Source organism: Phalacrocorax aristotelis, chromosome 25 (genome assembly GCF_949628215.1).
Source record: "Phalacrocorax aristotelis chromosome 25, bGulAri2.1, whole genome shotgun sequence".
Classification (NCBI taxonomy): domain Eukaryota; kingdom Metazoa; phylum Chordata; class Aves; order Suliformes; family Phalacrocoracidae; genus Phalacrocorax; species Phalacrocorax aristotelis.
In genome coordinates, this window is record NC_134300.1 from 2,633,044 (window position 1) to 2,659,231 (window position 26,188).

Below are 26,188 nucleotides of genomic sequence, written 5' to 3' on the forward strand. Positions count from 1 at the left end.
AGGAATGCAGATTCCAGGAAAACATAAAATATCCACACACTTTTTACAAAATGGTTTTACCAAATAATTTTCAAAAAAGAATTTATCTCAAAATATTAGTTGAGGGATTGTTTTTTGGTTTGGGGTTTGGGTTTTTTTTAACATTTTAAGTACAGCCGCATGTCAGCGTTGTTCTAAAAGTAACTTATTTTGGCAGAGGAATTGTTGGCATCATGTAACCTCCAGAACAATGAAGAAGTTCGTGTGATGGTGTCTGAGGCCCTTAGAGAGCTCAGAGCAGCGCTGTAATACGCAGAAGACAGTTACCTTGAAGGTAAGATAAGACAGAGCTCGGTGGAGTCACCAAATGCAGAACGAAGGGCAGTCGTTCCACGGTTGGAGCAAGCCTGGGGGATGACATTCTGGCCAGCCTTCCAGTGCAATTGTGAGCTGGGGAAGCGAGGATGGGGTCAGAGAGGAATTTAGGTGGGAAACCTGGGGAACAGGGAAGCCTCCATGGCGTGCAGGAGGCTTTAGGAAGGGAGCTTGTGACTGGAAGGCTTCCCACCCAAGAGGGTCAGACCACTTGGTCTCTCCTGGAGTGCCAGAAATGTGTCTGAGCTCCTGTCGTTTGGGAACTTATTTAAGATAAACTGAAAATCTCTTGGTTTGTTTGGTTTTTTTTTTCAGGGATGAAAGAGTCTGTTAGTTATGTCAGTATCAGTCAACAAATTTAATTACATTTGATCATTTGCTTAAAGCTGCATGGTAACTTTACGATAAACTTGCGTGACAGTGCGTTTCCTCTGATGCGGTCGTGTAAGGGCTTTAGAGCAAATCTTGAAGGAAAGATAGTTAAAGGCATGGGGGATACAAAGAAAATGGGACAGTTTTGTCATATCCTTCCCCCTTGGGAATATATCTTTCACGGGAATATTGGGGGCATGCAGAAATAATGCTTAATTAGGAACCTAAGATTGGAAGGGGCCTCCTGGCTAAAATCGTGTTGATATTAATGTGTGTTTGCAGGAAGCACCTTTCCTAATACCTTTCAGAATCGCAGTTCTGTCTCTCAGCTTCATCACAGCAATGGCTTATAATTGGTTTTCTACTTAAAAGTGCACCGTGGTATTTCTTCTGTGCTGCCGTTGGTTACTAATGAGCTCCCATATTACAGCAAAAACTATTATTAGTACTGAAATGAATGACTTTGATAATTTGTGTTTCTGAAAACTAACAAAAATATGTTCTTCGATCTGTTCTTTCATCTGTATCACCATTACAGGGTCTCCACAAAACGTAGTAGGATCAGAGTGGAAAATTCAACTAATCAGTGCCCTATTTTGTGCAAGAAGTTAAAAGAGCAATGTGGTATTTAAAAGTGCCACAAAACCAGCTAAACTTTTTGCTTCTAAAATGAAGAAAATACCATCTGTGTAATAAAAATGCACGTATACACATGCACACACTCCCAGAGTAGCGTACTTACTAGCTGTCAACTCATTACAAAGTATCAATGAGGATAAGAACACGAGGACTGAGCCAGTTACAAAGTACCCTGGATGTATTTTAAACTTTTAAAATTAATTTAGTTGCCTAAACTGAACAAAAACCAGCTTAAAAATGTTGTAAGACCATGTCTTAAGAGGGTCCTGGGCCTTATGGCTCAGTTCATTCTTTAGCCTTTGATCTCCTTTATAGCTCTGTAACTTTTCTGTGGCTTTCTGACCCAGGTTTTGCCACTGGAAAATAATCACTCACCGGTAACAAGAACGAAAGGATGACGTTTCCTTCATAGTTATAAACCAGTTGCTTCCATGTCAGGAGTGGCACTGGTGGCCAGGGTAGCCACAGGATGGTGTGGTGGACACGTACTGCCCTTGTTCGCCGATGGAACAGGCTCTGGGCAGCGCGTTCACACTGTGAGTGTGAAGGAACAGTGTTTCATATAAAGGAGCAGTGGTTGGTCTCAGCCAGGTCACAGGGTACCTCAGTGCCAAAATTCAAAGGGAAAAACTGAAACATTACTAATACTAACATGAGTAAAGTAATTAAAGTTTGAGTAAGTCAGGATATAAAATAATGATTTTATCACTTAAGGAAAAACCTTACGGAAGGATAAATTGAAATATTCCTCACCCCCCGATAGTTTGCTGTATCACAGCACACACTGGTAAACAAGAACCAAACATCAAAAGATGTATTCGTTCCTCTAAATAAGAGTTCAAATGATAGGAAATCAGCTCCAATATCAGTGCCTGTTTCAAGATAGTGATTTACAGTTTAGTACTTTTAATTATTTTTAGTTGCATATTACAGAGTCATTTTCTCCAATTACAAGAAAGCGTTTTGCATAACGTCTCCTACCTTTCTCCTTCCACTTAAAAGACACCAATAGCTTAGAGAACTCTTGGTTAATTCTTGTCCATGTAGAATAAGTGTAGTTCCTTTAAATAGATCTCTGTTATACACACACAGAGATGTATAGGGTTTTTTATATGTATAAAATATTTATATTTTATAAGCACTTGCAAGCAAACAGGCACCTGACTCTGCATCATCAGAGAATAGACGCCCAGCTCTCCTCTGATGGATTCTGTAAATTCTGCGCCACGTTCAAGGGCTGAAAGGGGAGGTCAGTCACACAACAGCCAAAACCAGAGCTGATTTCAAACAATTAAGAAAACTTCCTCAAAGAGACTGAAGACAGAGGTGTGGTGAAACCAACAACAAATTGTTTGGAGAGATGTGGAAAAGGAGAGGTGGCTGTGGTTCTGGGAGCTCCTGGGGCGGGTGGGGAGCTTTCTGTTCTAAACAGAAGGCTTAGAATGGTGGGGAGATGCGAGGAAGCTGTGCCTGCCCAGTTACCTCCGTCTCGTTACACAACTGTCGTCCTGCGCCATAAAATCTTGAAAGAACTTGTGGCGTATATCGAGTTCTGGGCCCGAGGCATGCAGAACGCTCTGCAAAGCAGATTGGGCCATGGGAGGTAAAGGTCAGTTGGTTGGCACAAAATGGTGGGAAAGGCCAGATCCGCCAGCAATTTTGTAAGAGGCTGTTGGGAAACAGGCGAAGCTTTGGAGGGCCTGTTCTGTCCTGTGCAGACTGGTCTGGCCTCTGCCCCCTCTGCCTCGTCTCGGATCTGTGGCGCTCAAGTTTCACCAGCCTGTATGAAAGGGGTCTGGTTTGTGGGCTGGCCCACCCAGGATGTTCCATGCCTTTAATTCTTTTCCATATGTAATCAAGCTATGACTTTTTAATGCTAAATATTGGGTGTAATCACACCTCCTGTGTACATCCATCCAATGCTCCTGCTGCAGTTAATGTAGCTCTGAAAGCTTAGGTCGTACCGCTTGAAATACTGAAAGCTTTTGGTGTTAAAGATAAATGCATGTGTTTGGGGTTTGCTCTCTTTGAAGCACGGACTTCTTGAGATTAAAATGTTTTATCTTATAATGAGGGGTATTTCCATCTCAACCGATGTATATCGCCAGGGGTAGCAAGGTTGATTGTTAGTGAAATCTCGTACATTAACATGTTGCACAAATTAATGAGAGGCTTTCCCTGAGAGAGCCTCTTTTTTTTTTACACAGACATCTGGAGTTACTCCTCATTCAAATCACAGCTCTGAACAGACTAGTTGTACCTTTGTAAGAATGAGGAGGGATGGAAGGAGGGCGAATATTAATATCTCTCTGCTCTGAACGTCTGAATAGCTGTAGGCTTAAATTTCTGCATAATTTCTACATTAAGGTTAAGCATTTTCACTACAAAGAAGATTCCAGGAACATCGTACTGTTGAAAAGCAAAAAATATTTCCTAGAACAAAGTGGGGAATCGCGAAGAAGGTAGTAATATGAAACACCCGCCGAGACAACCGTTTAAATTTGGAAATTCTTGCTGTGTGTCTTTTACGGCAAGTCTTTTGAAGTGCTTTAGTTCCAACTTTTGCAAATTCCCCGCATAGGTCTCTGCCGTTCTCTAGTACATGCAGATTTCTAATGGTATAGAAGAAGTACCGTCACTAGGAGTCAAACATCGGGTCTATATGCAAGGGTGGTGCACATATTGTTTGCTGTGTAGGAGGGAAAGGTGTACTTTTGAAAGAGGGAAGCATAGATGAGGGAGAACTGGAGAGGAAGACAAGTTCTCCTTATCCCCTGCAAGGAAGAAGCTGCACCCGCCTCTTTGTGAGGACCACGGTGGGAGAAGGAGTGGAACTGGGAAGTCCTGGTGACACAGGTGTGTGCTTACATGTACAGTTAGCACTCATCTCATAGAAACGGACTTTGGACTCGCTTCTGGAGTGCTGAGAACTGCTTAAGTCCTGTAGTGGCTCTGCCCCTAAATGCTGAAAACTACTTGGTGGTTGGTAGTGGTTAGACCAGTAGTACCGTGGTTATTGGTCTTTAATCAGTGTAAGTGTGGGCCACGCGCTTGAAGTTGAAGCAATGGAATTACTCACGGGCAAATCACGGTAATTCAGAAACGGCTATGCATAATTGAGGAAAGTGACATAATTAAGAAAGTGAAAGCAAATACATTTATTAAAACCCACTTTGCTTTTACAAGCAGTTCTATTTATCTGGATTTGTTATTTAGAAGGTAGGTTAGAAGGTATGCAAAACCTGCTGTCTCTCAGACGTTTCCAATATGGCATAATGAAAAAGAAAGGAACGTGAAAGAACGTACAAGGTACCATCGTCGGCTACAGAATTTTTGCTTCATTTCCCCAGCTCCTTGTGATGACTGTCAGCAGCTCCACAAATCCCAGTGGCAGGTCGGGTAAGTGTAGTGGTGGCAGTGCCCAGAGCCAGTTAGTTTTGCTCCAGCTGGAGTAAGTAAATGTAAAGCTTCCATGGACGGGCAAAGACGAGGACTGGGTCCGGTTGTCCTGCATGGTGCCAATGACAGAAAGCAGCAATAAAGCTGCCTGGAAACAACACCAAGAGCTGTACATTGTAAGTTCCCGATCGGGTGCTGTCGTACCCTGCGCTGCTGGCTCCGCGGTTCAGCAGTCAGCGTCACTTAGGGTTATATTGGGTCGCACTCCGGGGAAAGTAACGGCGCTCAGAAAATACATAGCGGTGCTGTGCTCTCGAAGGGCAGAACTGAAACTCTGGTTTTGTCCTGAGACGCTTGAAACTACGTCAGGAAATGTCTCTTACGCTGCGAAAAGGCGCGGGAAGGCACGAGGGGAGAATCTCCTTTCTCTTGTTGTGGAGTGACCTCCTCTGGCAGGTGCCTGGAACGGTGGTGGGCTGCCCGTCCTGGGACCCTCCCTGGGGCCTGCCCTTGGAAGCGCTCAGCACTTAGGCTGCTGGCTGTGAGCCTCCTGTCGTTTTGTGGGCTTGCTGTTCTTATGCATCTGTATTCTTCTGTTAATATCTGCGTGCGTGCACAGCGCCACACAGGGCACGGGGAAATGAGGCCCTCGTAGAGCCGCCTGGATGCTACTGCAATATCAGCATTGTTTTCTCATTTGTCCCTCAGTGAATAGGGAGGGAGGGGGAAGAAAGAGGAGGGGAAAATTGTTACCAAAAAATGGCAGTTCCGTGAAAATGTCCTGATGGTTGTTGTTTATCCCTGTGTTACCTGTTCTGTTTGTAAACTTGATGGGCTCCAGGCACCGCAGGTGGGACCTGGCCCCTGGTTTGGGAAGAAAGAGCACTAGGGGGCACCATCTACACGACAGTCTGGCCGGTGACGAGCTGGGTGTTTGGCAGGGGCGAGAATCGCCGACTAGTGATCTCTGAGCTACCTTCGAACTGCAAAGAAGTCAAAGAAACTCTTTAAAACGTCATATTTTGCAAGGTCCTGGACTCATTAGCTGCATTAATTTCATTAATCTTGGTATTGTAAGGGTGAGAATGCAGCAAAGTAGCATGTGCTTGTCTGTAACGGTACTTGAAGAACTCAGGGTGGTCTAAAAATTATTTGGTTTCACCCAGTAAAATATAGTTTCCACAATGCCTCTTCCATAACCCCTGTCTTTTCAATATTCAGGAATTATAAATAACAGGTAATTATCTTCCCCTTCGTTAGGGAACTGTGACAGAAGGCTGCATTCTAAAAGTATTTATTGGTTCCGGATTCACTTCAGGAGCGTTTGTTCAGGAAGAGAAGTTACAGACTGACTGCTTAGCATGTTACGATTTTCAGCGTGTGCAAGCTAGGTGTGACAGATTCAGAAAGCTCTGAGCTGGCTAGAGTTGACTTTCAGCGGGATTCTGACAGCTGAGCTCATCAAACCCGAGCATTTTTAATTTTAAAGAGTATCGTGTGTCTGCATCTATAGTGTCAGATGCAATAGAAGTGCAGAATGGAACAGCTGGAAGGGTGGTTCTACTTTTTTTCAGCTGGCAGACAAATGGCACTTGGTCCAGTGTCCTCTCTTCTTGCCAGCTGAGAGGTTTGCTACCAGAAAGCACTACTTTAGGGAACAAGCGGGGCAGTGTGCAGTGCCTGAAAGACCTTATTCATCTCACAGCCTGGAGGAGCTTGTACTACATTGTCTGGTATGCATTAGCTTTGTGAAATTACTACTCCAAATTTCTTACCAAAAAAAGAAAGTAAGTTTGCCCTCTCTTCTACATTCACTCTTCTGAATGAACTGTCCAAAAGATTTAGTCACTGCTCTGTCATGTTTAGGACTCGCACATCACTGGCACAGTATTTTGGGGAGTATATTCCTGATAGTCTGGTAAAAATGTAACGCTACATCAGAATTTGCTCTTAGGCAATGCAAATTCACGTACCTGAAAGGGAGAAGGAGGAATTTACTGTAAACAATATTGCTTTTTCTGTTCTCTCATAAAACATTTAAGGTGACCATATTATATATTGTTTAACCTCTGTACTTCATAGCCTAAGAATTAAAAAAACCTACAAAATACTATAATTGTTGCCCTGCCTTTTAGTTTAACTTGCCGTCAAAAGGACAGAAGCTTTTCTGGGCATCATGTAGGCCATTACTCATGTGCTAGTGGTTTGGGGGGCTTTGGTTGTAGCACAGTCCTTCTGTATTAAAGGGGACCCTGTGAAACTCCCAGGTACACTTGATGATAAAAACCCGCTCTCGGACTAGTACAAGGCTGACCCTGTTTTTGTCCTGCCTATACATGCTTAGTAACCTGCCCGCTGAGCACACACCCTGCTTGCTGACGGGATAGTAAATGCAGCAAAACCTGGTATCTTTCAAGTTCTTAGCAAAACTTCTACAAACAGAAATTTCTTTTACTAGTCCATAAACTTCACAGCAGCACTTTTCTTTCCAAGGCGTTCACTTGTCATTTCCTTTGCCCTCAGCCCAACGTTGTGTCCTGGTCTTACATACCTATGGAAAAATAGTCCTGCTATTGGTCTAGTACCCGAGATTCTTGGGTTTGGGGGGTTGTTTTCGTTTTTCTTTTCCTAACCAAAATATTCTGGGTTTATCACAGTTTGTTTAAAGTTTGTTTTTCATGATGATCTACTGTCATCCACGAAGGCCAGTTGTCCTTCCTGCGTTTTCTGGCTAACGCTCTTCTTATCCTATTACATTTACTAAATACAGGGGGTGATTTCCTAAATACACAAGTAATAATAGTAATTGATTACATCCTTTGGGCCAGAGTAACCTCTGCAGGTCACAGTGGAGGATCGGGTCCTATAGCTAGCTGCTTTATGTTCCTCTAATTACGTAAAGCAGCAGTACTCTCAACAGATTGGGTCACTGGTGTATTTCTACCTGCCCTGGAGTCTCCCCAGGAGATGTATAGCCAATTCCCCATCATCTTCTTCCTGAGCTTTCTGGTGTAGGGGCTAATTATTGGGAAAATAATGTGGCTGGAGTAATGTTGTACCATAGTAATTGTGGCAATTCCTAATCTGCCATTGCTCTAAATTAGACAGAAGCCAGTCCCCAGGGCACAACACAGCTGCAGCTCAAAATCTGGGCTGTAACGCGCATGCTAAAATAAGATAATAAAATCCTATGCTTAGGGACTGCTGGTTTCTGGGAGGTATTTCTCCTCTCCCCTGTCTGTGAACAGCATTACAAAAAATAATGCATCTAGTGAGCTGTGCGTTACTTTGGAGTATTAAGCAATAACTGATTCTGGAAGCAGGATGCTGGACTGGGTGCTGAACGATAACGCAATAATGAGAATTTTTATCGGAAGGGCTAGGACATACTGATCTCTAATATGACTAAAATGATAAGGTTAATTACTGGCCTCTGTTGAGAAGTGCCACATGCCGAGTTATCAATCTGTCTTCCTAGGTAGCTGGGGCTTAGAGCGTCAACACCATTTCCTGTCATACCTGGGAGTTTCTTGGCAGCTTCTTACTCCCCTCCCAGTCAGGACTTAGGATGCGTAGTTCATAAACGCTAATGAAATCCCAGTTTGGCTTGGCTGGCTGCAGGCCCTAGCCAGTTCGTTCTCTTTTCTCCTGCACTGTCATTGAAGATACTTGCTCTGTCACGCAGGCCTGACCCCAGGACAGCAGCATTTGTATGAGTACAACAATAGCAAAACCTTTGTATAACAAAGGAGTGCACTAACAGAATCCCAACAACTGGGTCAAAACGGGTTCGCTTCAGTGGATGTGATGAACTTCTTGTGGAATCCTGCCCAACTGCTCCATTTCTCAGGCGGACTGCCACCCCTCTCCTCCTCCCTTCTGCTCTCATGGCTTTCGTGGTTACTGGGGGTGCACAAACGGCTGTGTGAGCAACCAGAAATGGTGGCAGTTGTAGTCAGCAGTTGCAAAACTTTTGTTAGTGTGAAGTTGAGGTTCACAAATATACCGATTTCTTCAAGGTCAAGGCTGCATTTAGCACAAATCCAACAGTGCCAACAGTTCTCTCGGCAGTTTGTGGCTGTAAACAAACACATTTTCATTCGCTGTGTCGTTAATCGCAGAAAACATACTCTGGAGGTATTCAGTCACTTGGGGTGGCCCGTGCATCCCTGTCCCTGCGGCCGCTGTGAGCAAGAAGAACCATTTTTCAGGAGGTGTCCTTGAATCTGGCTCTTCCTTTCTCCTTTTCCGCTAGCGTCCAGATTTAATTAATTTTCCAGGCATGTTGCAAAGTCCATCTGTTTTCTACAGGCTTTTGGGAAAGTGGCATATCAAAACCAGTGCCGCCAGCTTTCACAATTGTGTTATGAAGATTGCACTAATACATCTTAAAATCGCAGCACCTGAAGTCACGTGAATGTGGGATGTTTTTCACTATTGTTTAAGAAACGCATCCATCAAACCCCTTTAAGCTTTAAAGCAAAGCATCATTCTAGGGCATTCTTAAGTGCACGAGAAGCAAAAAACCCTTCCGACAAAATCATAAAGACTTCCTTTTAAACCTCATATTTTTGTTGGAACCTGACTTACGATTTTTGAACTTTTAAGGCTGGCTATTCTGCTGGAAATTTGGAATCGTAAAGTCTTAGGATGTTTGGGTTTACTTTCTGTGGAATAGTGTTGATAACTAAAGTTATTACATAGATGTGATAGGTATTTTTAATTACACAAGGCCTTTGAAGTGCACAATAGCACCGGACAGACGTGAACGGATATATGGCCCTGGACAGAGTGGCAAATACAGCTGGGAACCACCATGTCATCAACTCCATCTCTGCCTTCCACTGACCCCCAGCGCTGTTACTTCCCTTTGCTGCGTATCTTCATTGTATCTGACTGTGTTTCCCAGGGGTTCAACAGCAGAAGCGAAGTTTGGCACGTGGCAACGTTTACTACTCGGTAAAGCTTGGCTCTGGGTTTTGAGGCACTGTCGTCACTTTGTTATGATTTAGGAACGTGATAATTACTGAATGCTTTCCAGGCAGGTAAGAAAGATTGTTCCTGTCCAGAGGAGCTCCTAATATTAAGAGTATAATCTCTTTTGCAAAAGCACTTTCCTGTTCTGCCTGCTTCTGGGCAGATGGGAGGTGCGGTTGGAGCTGGTCTCTGCTCGCTTCTGTCGGACCTCAGGAAGCAGCTGTGTTTTGACCCCACGCACGCCACAAAGCATGTTCACGCCTGTGAACAGGTGACTTTCAAGCTACATTAAAAACAACGTTTTAAAGAAAATGTGTTTAATGAAAAGTAGAAAGGCACCTGTTCACAGTACTGGAATTGTTATTTTTGTGTGTTTCCGTTATTGTTATTAAGATATTCCCGAAATCAAGGTTCCCTGTGCCACAGGAGAGGCTGGCTGGCACTGAGCGACAGTCCTAGCTGGACCTAGGAAATATCAGTGACAGAAAGAAGAGCTGAAAAACAGCAGAAGTAGATGAGGAAAGCTCTTGTAAATGTCTAAGGATGGTTTTTGGGTGGTGTGTGGGTTATTTCATTTTGGGAACAACAGACAAACGGCTCAGTGCAGAGCAGCAGGTATACTGCAGGCATTTTAAGAGGACAGTAGCACCCAGCATCCCCAAAGTATTTTGGCATATCTGATAGGGGAGCTTTGGAAAACTTGTGGAACTGCTGGAACTGGCTCAAACATTTACTGACTGCAAACAGGAAAATTATAGGTTAAAAACAGTGAGTGGAAGTGATAGTTGCAACACAAGTGGTGCCACATGCATTCGTGTACAGCCTTTGGTGTCCCATGCAAGCAGGCTTTCATAGAGTAGAATGATAGAACAATAGAATCATTAAGGTTGGAAAAGACCTCTAGGATCATCAAGTCCAACCCCCAACCCAACAATACCGTGTCTCCTAAGACATGGTATTTTGTATTTTATGTTTCCATTTCAGTTAAGAGTTAAGCATTTTCATTGTAAGATTCCAGGCCTGAACCCATGCTGCAAGCAGTTCCTTTGGCCCCCGATGTTCTTACACAACGGACTGACTGAACGTATTCCTGGTTTTCTGTCAAAGGGCAATGAAAACTGGACCGCGTTGGGGTGGTAGCACAGTGCTGCAATGTGGTCACTGCCTTCTGCAGTCTCTCTAATGAGTATACGGACTCTGAATAACATCATGGACCACCCTTTTTTATGCCAGCTTTTGGAACTGAGGGATGTATGTACTGGACGTGACGTTCAGTTCTGCACATGCTGTTTAAAAAGGATGAATAAGGGGATGTCAGAAGTTGCAAAGTTTCTCTTTATTATTTTATAATTGTCTAATATTTTTAGCCTCCTTTTGTTCTCCAGAGGCAAATGTTATCCTAGAGGATTTTGTTTGCAAGAACAATACATTTAATTTAATTTATCTAAGCCGGGATTGTTTGCAAACATTTGCAATCAGACTTCGTGCATGCCCTGCAGGTAGCCAGATCTGGCTTGGCCTGTGCTAAGATCAGCGCTGACCAGACCAGAACAGGACCAAAACCCTCAGAGTGAGGTGTCTGGGGCCAGCTCTGCTGTGCTGCACCGCGGGAGCTTACCTTACGCAGGTGTCATTTGCAGTGCTTCGGGCTGTGTGGTGTAAACACACTGTTGTAAAACACTCAAGTACTTCATTAAAAAGCAAATTTGAAAAAAGAGAAGAAAAAACAGTGACACAAAAATGTTTGTATCAATACTTAGAATCAATATAGTTAAATATAGTCACTTAGACCTTAGGATCTGTATAATTATCATATATTTTAACTTGCAAGCCTGTCTTGGAGCTGCAGACAGGACATACCTAATAAAAAACAGCTGGAAGTGTGATACCATCATAAGAGGGCAGAGCAAGACAACTTTTCATTCACCTTCCTGTAAACTTCATGCAGGAAGGGCAGAGTGAAGTCAGGTTGGTGGCAAAGATTTCCACACTAAAATACATGCATCTAACTCCCCCAGAAGGCAAAGGGTGGGCTTCAGGCCGAGCGAGTTTTTAGCCTGAAATAACTTTGCCTGCTGTGCTCTAACAAGGAGTTGGACCACAGTGATGTCCCTCTGTGCATGGCCACTTCACCTAAAGCCCTGAAAGCGTTGCACGAGGGAAATGTATCATCAGGGCAGCTCGGGCTTGTGAAAGCTGCTTCTGCTGGGGCGGGAGGGTGAGCAGTGGAGCCAGAGAGCTGGCTGGGCCTCGCGCCGTTAGTAACATCTGACACAGGAAAGTAAATATCGCACTAGTCCTGACCGAGCTGAGCTGTGGCTACCAGAGTCGCCCCAGAGCGGCTGCATGCTAGTACGGCGGTGGCATGCATTCCAGTGGATCCGCTGGGTTCGGAGCGCTCCATACTTAGTAACGACACGTGATAGAAGTGACAGTGAGACCGGTTCCGTTTTCAGCTCTCTTTTATCTCACAGAACATTCTTCAAGTGTCTTGTTCCCGTGTGTTGTCACAAATGACGGTATGTGCGCTGCTTTTAGAAGGGCTCTTCCTCATTTTCTCAGACATCTTTTGTTCATATCTGAGCCATTTGTTCTGGAGGCACCATCAGCTTCTTTATGGACCGAGGAAAATAGTTTAGTGATTTAGGTGCGAACCTTGGTCACATGAAACATGGGTTCGGTTTCCATGAATTCTCCTCCTCTGTAACAGATGGCATGCGGGGTTGAATGCAGGACGCACCAGGTTATTGCCCTCTAGGTGAGACGTCTTTAATCTGAGGCTCCCTCTAATACCAACGGAGGGAGATGACTGACCCTTCTGTTTCGGCTCAACCATAATCGATCGCTACAAGTTCTTATCTGCTCTGTATCACCGGGATCTGTGGCTGCAAACCAGATCCTCTTTGGGCACTATTGTGTAGGCACAGAACGAAAAGGCTTGATGTAAGTACAACAGAAGAGGCAACACGTTAGAGGCAGACACATCGTCACCAGGGAATTGAAAAGAAATACTGAGATCGGCTTGTTAACCAGAAATATTGGTGCAGGATAAGCTTAACGATAAACCAGTTTCTTTGGAGGCTTCGTAGCAAGAGAGGGTAATTTAACTGTGATACCATCTAATTATATCTGGTTTTTTTGTTCGAAAGATGACAGCAAAACCTCCCGATTGGACACAAAGATTGAATGAACAAAGAATTAATCAAATCAAAGGAATGGAAAATGAAAAGGATTTTTATTTCTTTAAAATGACTCAAAAAGAACAAGTTAAAATTGAGGAAATGGAAATGCTTTGGCTCAGTATTTCTGGCAGCATCCCATAAATGACCAAAAAACGAGAAGGGAAACTTGCCTGAAGACAAGACAGGAACTGTAACAGAAAGGGGAGGAAACAAAACAACATACCTACTTTGCAACACCCAAGAACTTATTCACACTATGCAAATGTGTTTAAAAATGAGAAAACCAGCACAAGAGGGAATAATGACAAGGGGTACACTGCGAGATGGCAAATGCTCTATAGAAGTTATGGCTCACTAGGAATATTAAGAGCATGTAGGCAGGCAAGTAAAAGGCAATTTTGTTAAGCATAGGGAGAAATCAAAGACAGAAAATGTAAGAAATCAGTGATCTGGCTCTGAGAGAACATGGTGATTTTTTGTCTGATCTTACACATAGATTCATAGAACGTCCTGGGTTGGAAGGGACCCGCAAGGAGCATCGAGCCCAGCTGCTGTCCCTGCACAGGACAGCTCCAAATTCACACCGTGTCTCTGAGGGCAACTCTAGGTACCATGGGGTGTTTCATGATCACAAGCACAGTGAGGCCTTGGTTTGACACCTCATTCAAAACATTTCACCATGATGATCTCTTGTTTTCTTGCCAAAGTGAACGGCTTTCTTCCCTAACCGTAGCATACCATCCTCAGACCTGTTGTTCCCTATCGGAGTTGTTAAGCTCTATTTAGCTAATGATCATCCTTCATTTCTGTGCTAGGTATTGAATTCTGGTTAAATTCTTGTTTCGACAATGCTTGTTTACAACTGGCTAAAATTACAGTCTTGTTCATTCCTGTGAGTCTTATTTCAAGGAGCAGAACCCGAAGCCTTTTGCGATTGGATCCCATGACAATAATATGCTGCCGACAGGGAAACCGCTCTGCTGGTTTCATGTCATGAACACTGTGCTATAGGTAAGGTGCACTTGTCTCACTATCAAGAAGGAAAACTCCAGATTGTTCAGAGCACATGGCTTCTACTTTGGTGTCTGCTGTGATATGTGAGCGATGGCAAAGGTCAAACTTTAAGTCCAGTACTTTGCTTTTTACCAGGCTAAGACAAGTAGTTTGTCACTAAAGTCTAGTTCCCGACTGAATGAGAGTAGGAGAGCAGTCAGCCCAGTAGGGTTTAGCTCCTGATGGAAGAATAAAATACAGAGCCAATTTTGACACTTGCTGTGATCAGTTAATACCCTGAAGCATGAAATTTGATTACCCTTCTTTTAAAAGGCGTAACAGCAGATGTTATTAGTGGTCATAAAATTAGTCAACCCTTAAAAATATCACACCACAGTATTTGACTGTGTGATATCTCCCAGCTCAGAAAGAAGAGAAAAACATACTAAGATTTCACATTAAACAATTGTTTTTTATTATTCAATCCTGTCAAGGTGAAGGGATGTAGATATACAGTAATTGCAATGCAAGAATTATACCACTGCTTGCATTTCTGCAGAGCACTAAAAGAAAACTCTCAACATGTGGGAAAGAAAGGTTAGTATCCTTCTAAAGAAGGAGTTGAGCTGAAAGCTCTTATTTGTGTCCTCACACACGGACAGTGAGTGATAAAACCAAGAAAACAAGTCAAAACTCCTGATTTGCATAAAGAAAGCACGACAAAGCAAAGTGATTTAAAGCTAACACAACTGTAATGTTGGTGAATCCAGACATTAAAAAATTATGAATGAGGCCAGTAAAAGCATAATGCTGGTGCTCAGAAACATGGACTTTGAAATTTCTTTCCTACTTTTTGAGTAAACACCATGACCGTGTTTTAAAATGTTTACTCTGCAGTTCTAGAACCTGGGATTTTTCTCCTAAATAACGTGATTCCAGCTGTTGCTGATTTCCCACTAAAACTTGCAAGACTTCAGAGGATACGAACAACATCAGTGGCACAGATGAGAAGGAATCCATCTTTCCTGATCCGTTCCTGATCCCTAATGCTGCCTCCCAAGAAACTATATCTTTTCTTTCCTTTGACTTGAATTTTAGAAACCTGGAAAGAAAACTCCAGAAGGAGTAGCCCTTCCATTTCCTTCTGGTATCATTTTCCTATATCTCCAGTAATATAAATAATCTTGTAAGTGATATAAAACATTTCCAAAAAACATACGTTGAAAGCATGAAGCACTCAAGATCCTCTGCCCAAACAAACTCCTTCCTTCCCTCACTCTCTGCATTTTGGTGAGCACTCAGGCAGCCTCGTCATTTGGATAATTAGAGGGTACCAGATGGCTGTAAATATGTTCACAATCCTTCTTATCCAGTTCCCTTCTCTCTGGCACCCTCATTGCTCTACCCTGTAGCAAGCACCTGGTCTGTTCCAGTTTGAAGAGCCTCCGTTCTACTCTCTTGATCTAAATTGCCACCTCTAATTTTTATTTTTCCTTTAAATGAAACAGGAAGTTCTTTGGGGCTGTTTTGTGCCAGGTAATAAATACATCCTCACAATCGCTTTCACCATCGGTTAGTTAATAATGTGCCCTCTCCTGTCCTGTAGCCATTCCTGTATATAAGCATCAACTTCCTTTATGTGGGAATTATTGTCATTGAGCATATGAAGACACAGATCACCTGCAGTGAATCACAAGGGCGTAGCAGCTTCTTCCTATTTTGAGAACCGAGATCTCATGCTTGCCCTTCGCCTAGGGGTAAATGGCACACAGAATGAGGTGATTCATCCCAAGTCATGCACTGAGGAACTGGAAGAGTCAGCATTTGAACACCCGTTCTGGCTCAAACGCACCCGTCCCTCTCCTCCCTGCCCCTGCTCCGCATGGGCACTGAACTGCACTCGTGCGTTGGAAGGTAACTCTGATCCTATTAGTTCATAGCTCAGGACTGCCCAAGCCTTGGGGCTTAAGCCCTAAGATGTCGTCCCAGTTATTCTTCCCACACAGCCTGGCCTGCATCATTCACACTCTATAGCCCTGTGCCGGGGCTTCTCTCCCATGGTGCCCTTGTAACAGACAGCCAGGGGTACTGGGGTCTCTCACATAGGGACAGAAGGCATCCAAGAGGCCTGCTTTGTCCCTGTGTTATCGCAAGGAGCCAAACTCACCATTTTGACAGGTCAGCTGGGCCTGGTATCACTTTCTGCAGTTGTCATCCTGTTGCATTGCAGGGTGTTTCAACGCAACAGCTCAGACTACATGGAGACAACTTGGATGCGCGCTACCTCTGCCCTTGGAGGGGTCCCAGGACTCCGGGGAGCCCTGTGAACGCCAGCTCAGGAGCAAGTCCACCTGCCACCGTGATCGACTGAGCCAGAGGGGGTTTGAACCAGCAGAGCGGGGCCGGCACCAGGCAGAGGAGAGGCCGGTGCTATGCAGCTGCCTACCCTACAGCTTGGGAGGCCAGAGCCAAGCTTACCCCTGGAAACCGGTTCGGGGTGAGCTTCCAAGGAGGCCATGAAACACAGAGGCCTGCCTCCTCGCACCTCGTACTGCCCCACGTGCACAAGGTACTCCATTTCCTAGAGCTGGCCTTGACGCTGCGTGCCTAATGTTAAGCCCAAACCTGTTCATGTGCTATTTCACACACTCCGTTGAACAGAAACGTCAGTAGGGCAGATATTTACTAAGGTTCAGCTGAAATGACAAGCATTTCTGTATGATGAGAGTCTCATATGACCAAATATCTTCTTTTTTGCCCCTGAATTCGTGAAGATTGTTCTTAAAAATAACCATTTAAGGTAGGCAATTTTTCTTTGTAATGGAAAGATTTCTAAACTGCTAAGCAGTAAGAAAAGGATGGAAAACTGTGTAGAAGGCACTGTAAAAGGGGAAGTTGGTTTTAAGGCATCTTAAAATACAGATGGTGACATTTCTAAAACTAAAGAATAAACAAGGTCACAAGCTGTCTGAGAGTCTGAGGAAAGCTACAACAGCAAAAAATTTTGGGTCACTAGAAGGGTGACTGGTCTGTCAGAGGAAAACTGTTGAAAGATGTTATATTTTTTTAGATTTTAAAATGCCTCCACTTGAGCTACCACCACATTTTGTGTAACAAGGCATTATCAACTTTGTACCATGCAGCAGATGCTCTGGTTTGCTGAAGTGTGGGAGACTCTGGCCCTTGCTCTCCAGTCTGCTTGGTTCCACCTCTAGTGTGCCAGGGTTCATTTGGTTGTTTTAAAGAGTTCAGGTCTAATCCTTTCAGTAGGAGCCTGTGACCACGTTTATGAGTGGGCACCCACGGTGCTCTTTCTGACCTAGCTTTGCTAATGATTCCAAGTAAGACATTCCCCAGCTTTGCAACTCAGTTTCCCCACTAATAAAAGACAATCTTTTCTACTTTTTTACTCATTAAAAAACTCAACATTTAGTCACATAATTCATACGAAAATCCTAAGTAAACACAACATCTTACACTGAAATCGTACTAGGAATCATACTGGTTTGTCTACTTTTTCCCATTCTTTGCCGTTTTTTTTCAGTAGTAGTGCTCAGGTGACAGCTACCTGGATCTGCTGTACTGGGTTCTTTGGTTCTGTGGAGCAGGTTCTAGTTGACAAACATTGTAGAATTACCCAAGCACACCAGAAGAGAATACTGCCTTCGGTTAAAAAGATGAATTGTAAGACAATAAGACTTCCATGTGAGAAGTGCAAAGGGTCAGATACAGTGTGACAGAGGCCAACAAAAAAAGATGGCCAGTCGGTAGATGCAGGTAAGAGTAACTCTAGAGATATGCCTGTGAAGAAATATGAAAGCAGGAATGGTGGGAAGGATAGAGCAGTAACAGCTGAGAGCAAATCAGAAGCGGTTTGTCATTAATCTGGTGTCCACACAAGTCAGTGCGGTGCCAAGGGGCACCCAGAAGCGTTGTGCTGTGGAGCAGGCTGCTGAGCCCAGTTCACCTCAAGCCCTCTTCCTGTTCCAGCTGATCATGTCTGTCTTTTTTGTTCCTGTCCTGGGAAGCAAAGACTGGTGTTCCTGGTTTGGGCCATTGTCGATGCGGTTCCCTGAGTCCCAGTCACACACCGGTTTGCAAAAGAGAGGCAGCCTCTGTCCTGCGCTGGTGTATGACGTGCTGTGCGGTGTTGAAAAGCTGCCTGGTTTCATTCCAGAAGTGGCTGCAATCCCTGCAGTGATCAATAAGCAGAGTCTATACCTGATGACAGATCTCTGTTCAAGACTAAATTTCTGGAGAAGTTAACTTTGCTATTACATAATAGATGAGGAGGCTGCTGCTACAAACCATTATTTTCCCAACAGCACACAGATTTCTCTGTGATTTTGCCTCTTGTTGACTAGCTGGTAGGTTAACTCTTCACTGAAGGCAGGGAGGAAGCAGATGGCAGAAGGCAAATTTGCTTAGCTTGCTTGAACAAGGAGACGAACTGATTTTCTTAATGATATATTTGACATACAGAGGCCAAATATTATTTTTATGAGCCAGGCTTCTTGTTTATAGAACTTTACCATTTGGCTTTCCTGCCAACATACATTAAAAAAAAAAAGTGACTCCGTGACCTATGAAGGATCAGAAAGCAAGCAGCCAAGAGCAGGCATGCAAACCATGCTTTTCCAAGAACCTGCATGATTTTGAATGCCATCTCATGATTTCTGGAAAGCATGACTCCCAGATTGGACTGCAAAAAAGGTGGACGGTGCTGAGATTATATATAGTAGCAAGTGGGTTGGAAGGAAGAACACTTGGCTCACAGGAAGTGGGAGGCTGTTCTGAAGCAATCAAGTGACTTGCTCATGTTACAGCATAAGCGGTAATGAAACCAGGCTTGCCTCCCAGTTGCTGGCTCTAACCTTCAGGCAATGATGCTTCTCCATCTCATACATTCAGGCCCTCTGAACATTCAGCATTGCCAGTATTTTCTTCCTTGCTGACACTTGTTTGGGTATTACAATAGGCACTAAAGAAGTACTGGTGAGAGCTTGACAGAGGTGAAGGTAAGGCCTGGCCACTGGCCTGCTAGGGTTAGCTCTGGTGCGCTCTGTTTCATTCCACGCTCTCTGCTCTGATTTCTCCCTACTCACATACAAAGATCCGTCCCTTGGGGAGCAAGCAAAGTCGCCGAGCACGCTGAGACATGCAGGGTCCCCCATGGTCCAGAGGGCTGAGGTCAACCTGATGCACACAGAAGGCAGGGGCAGCTGCAGGGCTACGCTTAGCATGGAGTAGTGTCTGTCCAGGAGTGTCCTAAAGAAGGGATCCAACAATCCACACTAAAAGTTATGAGGCTAGGGAACTAGACGCAACCAAAATCATAGAATCACAGAATGTCCTGGGTGTGAAGGGACCCACAAGGACCATCGAGCCCAGCTCCTGTCCCTGCACAGGACACCCCAAATTCACACCGTGTCTCTGAGGGCCGTGTCCAAGTGCTTCTGGAACATCGCCAGGCTGGTGCCATGATGCCTCCCTGGGGAGCCTGTGCCAGGGCTCCGCCACCCTCTGTGGCAAGGACCTTCCCCTAATGCCCAGCCTAACCCTCCCCTGGCACATCTCCCTGCCGTTCCCTCGGGCCCTGGCGTTGGTCACCAGAGAGAAGAGATCAGCGCCTGCCCCTCCTCCTGCCCTCGGGAGGGAGCTGCAGAGCCCCATGAGGCTGCCCTCGGCCTCCTCTGCTCCAGCTGAACAAACCCAGGGACTTCAGCCGCTCTTCGTACGGTTCCTAAAATGATGCATGTGCTTAAGGATCAGCAGCTTAATGGGGAAAGGAAGATATTGGTTATAAAAGTGTCCTTCCTTTTTATCGTTAGCCACAGGACGTCAGCTGGTGGTGAAAAGCTTTTGAATTAAAATAATGATTTCCTCGGCCCATTTGTGAACACTGGGGACATAGAGAGATCAAGCAGACCCATCTGCTCATGAGTTGGAACTCCTGGTTGGGAAAAGGTGAAGTGCCATCTTTCCCTGAAGCACCTCGCAGCTGATTGTCTAGCTGTCTCTGCTCTTTCTCTCCTCCCTGGCAGTTTCCCCATCCTGCTGCATCTAAGGTGTCTGGTCTGATGGCCAAGGGGAGCATCTTTAGGGCGATGCCGTATGATCACATGGATGTCCAGAACAGGAGGACCATTACGCAAATTCCCAAGTTCTCGGTTGTGTCTGCCTCACCACCTGTCATCTAGGATACATGTTTGTTGTGTCCCTCATGCCACTGTATCTCCGCACCCCACAAGCTGCCTCATGAGGCATCTGGAGGGAAGGCACCGTCCTGTGCCTTGTACTCACAGCACCCATTGTCACCATCACGCTGGTTTTCTTCCAATCAGTCAAGACCCCTTGCTGGTTCTCGTAGGCTTGTGAGGCTGGCAGGCACAGAGCACCAGGTGAGCAGATTTTTGAAGGAAAATGTTAAAGATGCTACTCTTTAGGCTCTCCATGGATGGAAAGAATCATTCTGCCACCTAATAGCCAAAGGCTGCTTGCACCCTTCAAAATAATAACTCCCTTCTAGGGCATTTGCATTTTTCCTCTGTAGATAGTTACGCTATGCGTTTGCCATGACTAAGTCCATCTGTTGAGTTAGTCCTCTAAATAATTACAGCCACATCTCTGCTGGGTAGTTCCAGTTAATGCCAGTCCTTTGCATGCTGCTCAATATCAGACTCTAAGCCACTGATTCTTACAGCTCTGAATAATACCCTCTGTCTGCCTATCATGCATGTATGAACTCTTTATTCTAACCACAGAGCAATGAAATGTCTCCTTTCTGTCAGCCTGAAGGGAAGGTTTTTGGAAGAAGCAATAATCATTTATATGAATAACTCCCAAGCCACCAGTGCCACGAGGGTCTGGTCTCCTGCACCTTGAACTATGGCTTGTCTGACCTCTCCCAAACATTCAGAAAAATTATAGAGATTTAAAAAAAAAACAACTGTCTTCCCTTTGAGCAGGGTAGAGCTGTTTCAAAACAGAGCAAAAATGTTGTTTAAAAAATCAAAAATTAATGCAGTGGAAGGCTCACTATAGTTTTCATTCCCTCGGCAACATTTTATAAAGTCAAACAAAATAGGTATGTCTGAAAATACAGCAGATGATTTGCCATTCTTTTGCCATGCTGATAGAAACGTTTCCAAAAAGTAGAACTCACAGCTACAACTTTCAACCTTTTCCACACCAGATGTCACGTTAAACAGCAGAAGTGTCAAAACAGCACCTCTGACCTCACGCGAAGGGAAGGAATAGTGCTAGTGTGGGGGATGCTCTGAGACTTATTAGTAACTCCCATGAACAGCTCTTGTAGTTACCGGGCTGTGCCTTGAAAATGAACGTGTCGTGCATTGACCGCTGCTTAATCAATCCCACTGCGTCCTTTTATAGGCGGATGAGGGATTATTATCTTCACACAGACAGGGGAAACTGGGACACGGAGATCAAGTATCTTGGGCAAAGCTGCCAAGGAATTTATAACTGAGAAGCTGCTGGCTCTGAGCTGCCTTCCTGGAGCTTGGTTTCACCCCAGTGGACCGGAAGCATTTTTGAAATGCCGACCGCTTCGTGCTGAATACTCGCTGCACAATTCACACCATGCGTTCTAGTTCCGGAAAACAAACACTTGATGGCAGGAGCCAGGCTTCCAGGCTTGTCAGAACATCTCTTATTACAGCTTCCACTAGCCCTTTCAGTGTCGGATAGTCCTGAAACACTTGGGGATACATATATATAAAAAAGTATACATATAAAATACATGTACACATATATGTGTGTATATATCTGGGTTTTCATCAGTTTGCTCTCCTTAATATCATCTTTTATCGCAGCTGCCAGTTCCTGGCAGTCCGAGGAGAACCACTTCGGCTTGTGCTCCGAAACAAATCTGGAAAGGAGGTGCAGAAACCCCAGGATTCTCCCAGATCCCGTCTAGGGAATAAAGGAAGAGAAGGAAACTGAGAAGAGTGGGGAAACCTGGGAGTCTCTCTGACATGTGACCTGGATATCAAGCATCCAGAAGTCAAAGCCAAAGTCGAGGAGCTGCCTGGGGGTTCCCCTCCACCCGCCCAGCACCTCCCATGGCACAGGAGGGAGGTTCAAACCCAAGAAAATCTTAGCCAGGACCCAGGTGGCTGGAGGGAGCTGCCCAACCAGTAACCCAGCACCGTGTGATGTACTGCTGCGGGACTGATTTCCCAAAGATGAAGGGAACTGTGAGTCAAAACTGACAGCAAAAGATTTCACATGGAAAGACACAAATTAATGTGGATGAGTCCGTAAAAAGGCTGCATCAAGTTGCCAAAGAGCCACAATTCCTCCTTCAAGAGAGTCCATCTGGCACAGACTCAGTGCAAACACAGCAATTAGAACAAAAAAGCGATATGTAACAAATAGAAATGAGACGATGGAGGCATTGGGAGCAATTAATATGAATTAGTTTTATGAAGTGCATGAAATACAGAAAGGAAAACGGCAACTTAAGACATAAATTCCTGGCTATCAGTTTTAAGGACAAAATAAGTTATATTTAAATTTGTATTTAGAGAAAAAAAATCCTAGTTATAGGCCAGGACTTTTAATAGATGGAGAGACTAACACTGTTCATAATTATGCAAAAAAAAAAGCCAGAAATTTTTAATAAATATTTCTCATTGGAGTTCGGAAAGAATCAAGACTGATGTGCCAGAATCATACCATGATGATGCGCTGTTTTCCAGTTCATTAGTAACAGATAACAGCAAGTAGGAAAAATTGTTTAAAACAGCCAGTCTAGAAAGCTTATGCAAAGTCTCCTCAAAGAGCTAATTGAGGAGACCTTTGGCCACTTAATATTAGCTGTTAAATGTGTGGATTTGTGGAAATTTTTAGAATGAAAGGTACCGGTTCTGCCCCAGTATTCAAAAAAGATTAAGTGGAATAACCCGGGACAGGCAGGCAGTCAGTCTTTAAGAGAACAGGTGCGTGCGAAGCAGGTGGCTCTCTCGTGTGTTATGTGCTCGTGGAAACGTGTGTGGTTGGTTGGTGACCCCCCCGTCCAGGAGGACCCTGCCCTCATTAAATAGTGGAGAGTCCCCGCAGTAGTGACAGCGTAGCAAGGCAGTGGACACTCCTAAACCTGGAGACCGAGAATGTGGTGAGATCTGACGATTCAAAAGAGGGATTCCATAAGTGATAGGAATCTTCCTGCTTTGGGCTCTAAGCCGGTCTCTTGAGGTGGCCAGATCTGGGAAGCAAAGCCTCACATTTTCCTCTAAAGCATCTAGTCCTGGTCTGTTTTGGGTATAAGACACTGAACTAATGGGCTTTGGGACTCATCCAGACTGTCAATTCCTGCATTCCTATTAATTAGCTCTATACCTTGCTCTGAAATGAGGGGTGTTCCGTCTGAGGAGAGCTGTGGCTGCATAATGACTTTTACCTGCAGAATTAATACAGCCCAGGCCCGTTATAGCTTAAAAAGGGATTAAACCTCTTGTGGATGGTCTGTCTGGCTGGTGGCTCGTGTGGAAGATGTAGAGAGGCTGCAGGGAGGGTAGGTACATCAGCAACACCATCACATTACAGTCTCAAGAGTCCTCCCTGCTCCCAGCCCACAGTGCAAACCCGCCGACAGCACAAGACACCCGGCAACTTCAGGACAGCAACTCAATCCGATCTGGTTTTAGGCCTTGCGACCTTTATCCCATGGATAAAACCAGGTTGTGAATGAGGTTTAGTTTGCCATTATTTATACAGGGTGTTCTCCTCGATGTCTTCAGTGTGATTCTACGGTGTGGCCACTTGCCTAAACTAAGGTTTGAGCCCTTTCTTTGCCATTCATTTTAGTGACATTACGTAAGTCATCCTCACTTCATACCCCAGAAGTGAGACGGTAGAATCTTAAATTCTCATTATCGTTCAAAAGCCTTTTCTAAGCGCTGGACTATTTCTTAGGGGCTGGCTTTAAAATGATCAGTGTTTCTCTCAGCTTTCATGTCATTCTTTCCCCTGACAGTAACAGCCCTGTACAATAGCTGTTCCGTATGGACACGCATTATCACTTAACTGCTGTCTGTCTGCGCTGTGAGCGGCTGTGTTAAGTTCCACCTCTGCTCTCTTTCTTCTGCATGGCAGACACTGTAAAAATAAACAGGACTGAGCAGCATTTTTGCTAGGTGGAGAAATGAACCTGCCTGTGTTTCTGCATAAAAATATCAGTAAAAATGTGGGTCCTAACCCAATCACTGCCACTTTCAATGACCTGTGATGTAACGGAACACCCAAGCTCGCTGCTAAAAACTGAGCCCAGTAATGACAAAATAATCAGGAGATTAATTAGTTGTGCTTTCCATATGAAACTGTTTCCTTCTTGGTAGCTGAATTCAGGAAAGCACTTAAGCCCGTGTTGAGTTACGCATCAGTTTAAGCATTGTGTTGAACAGGGAAGTTTCTCTGAGCCAGCATCTGTGAGCATGGTATCTGTTTCTCAAGGCGAAAGATTAGGGATACAAATGTCTGCCCAAGGTTTGTGTTAGGAACAAAAGCCTTCTCAATATTGATTAACTAGGATTATTGTTAAAAATCAGTTGCAATTAATTTATTACAGAATCAAAATTAGGAATTGGCCATAATAAATCATCCAATCCATCTGGCAGGCCTAAGGCAGGATCAGAGCTATAATTAATATTTTGTATCATAGTCCCATGTCTTGATTTGGGATCAAGTAGAATCTTGGAAGTCAGGAAGGAGCCTTAAAGAGAAAGTACCATCAAAACATTAGATTCCTGTGGACTGGGGACACCGATGGAAATGTTGATGTCACGGAGAGTTTCTGGTAGGATATGGGAGAGAGTTCCCAGAGCAGAAATGCTAGCCGTTACTTTTTCAGCTTTCCCTTGCTACTTTCTTTTTAACTCCAGTCTCAAGCAGTGATATTTAAAGGTCTTTTCTTCTTCTTTCTCAGATGTTAATCCCAGGGACAAGAAGGGTCTCTGATGCCGACTGTTTGTAGGTGTAATCCTAAAACTCTTGAATCCACAGCCGCTGGATTTCCGGCTTCCGTTGGTCCATATGGTCACAAGAGGGAAGTGCTAAATTAGCCCTTCTTGGGGCAGCTTTTGTTAATGCTTCACAGTTGTGTTCCGAGCACCTCTCAGGGGTTCCAAAGAAGGTCTATAGCCTGCCATACATATACACCCTGCCGTATATACCTCACACCTCCCGGCCCGAGAGCGTGCAGACATCGCCAGTCGAAGGCCAGAGACCCACCCTGCAAGGCACTGTACAACAGGTCACAAAAAAGAATTCCTTCCTAGAGAGACACAGGCACACACAAACATCCATACGGGCATATTCCAGGGATGCGTTTACGTATGGTCACTGCACATGTGTACGTCCGACATACAATAAGACTCAGGTTTTTTCCTTTTTTTCTCTTTTTTTAGGGAAGTGAGTCTGTTCTTGCTGAGCTTTAATTTGAAAAACTGGTTGGAACTTGTTAAGTCAATAATTATTCTTGTGAATGTAGGTCAAACCGTTTTCTAATTTTTCCTCTCCCTCCTGGGACTTGGAAGAGGATTTCAATACTCCAGTACTCCAAGGATAGAAGCACCGTGCTTTCCATTAGTAAGAGACAACTCTCAATAAAAAGCAGAAAGACCTGAGGGATTCAAGGTAAATATAATCCTAGGTGCTTAAGTAGGTTTTCCTCTAGAGCAACTTCCCTCGAAGCAGGAAATTTGCAGAAATAAAACTGTCTTCTCAATACACTGCAGTTTTCGAAACAGTCTTAAGATTTTCAGAAAATTCACTGAAAAATGGAGTGTTATGATAAGCGAGTTCAGCATAAGTGCATTCCGTTCTGCTGAGAGCTTTCCTCCATGGCAGATAGCTGCCCATTTGCATGTACTTCACAGGCAGTAAATCCCTGGCACTTTCTCTGAGCAGGTAATTTGCAGGATCTCAACATTAGTAACCTAGTTGTCGTCCCCCCTCTATGATCCGTGGGCCGATGGGCATCTCCAGAGGGACATTTTATTTCCAAAGTTCAACAGTCCACATCAAACTAATTGCCCCACGGGGGTAAAACTGGTAAGGCACACAGCCGTGCAAGCAAGCTTCCTCGTCGCTCCAGGCCACCCTCTGCTCCCCAGCCTAAATGACCGGGTATTCATCGACAGCTGCCGATGCAAGCGTCCAGAAAATAACCCAGCTCCGATAACATAAGGGAGTGCATTGGAATCCCACTGGTTTTGTTTGAAGTGTATTCTGAACATAGTATTCAACCG

General features: G+C 44.4%; 1 long non-coding RNA gene across 4 annotated transcripts in view; it reads left to right on the forward strand.

Moving 5' to 3' along the window:
• LOC142048468 (uncharacterized) overlaps positions 1 to 26,188 on the forward strand; it is an 83,589-nt gene that overhangs the window by 4,569 nt on the left and 52,832 nt on the right. For 3 of the 4 annotated variants that reach the window (XR_012657478.1, XR_012657476.1, XR_012657477.1), the window contains exon 3: positions 197 to 313. This is a non-coding gene — a long non-coding RNA (uncharacterized LOC142048468). Of the gene's footprint in view, positions 1 to 196; positions 314 to 16,146; positions 17,461 to 26,188 lie in introns of those variants that run through there. The other variant, XR_012657479.1, reaches the window with a different exon arrangement.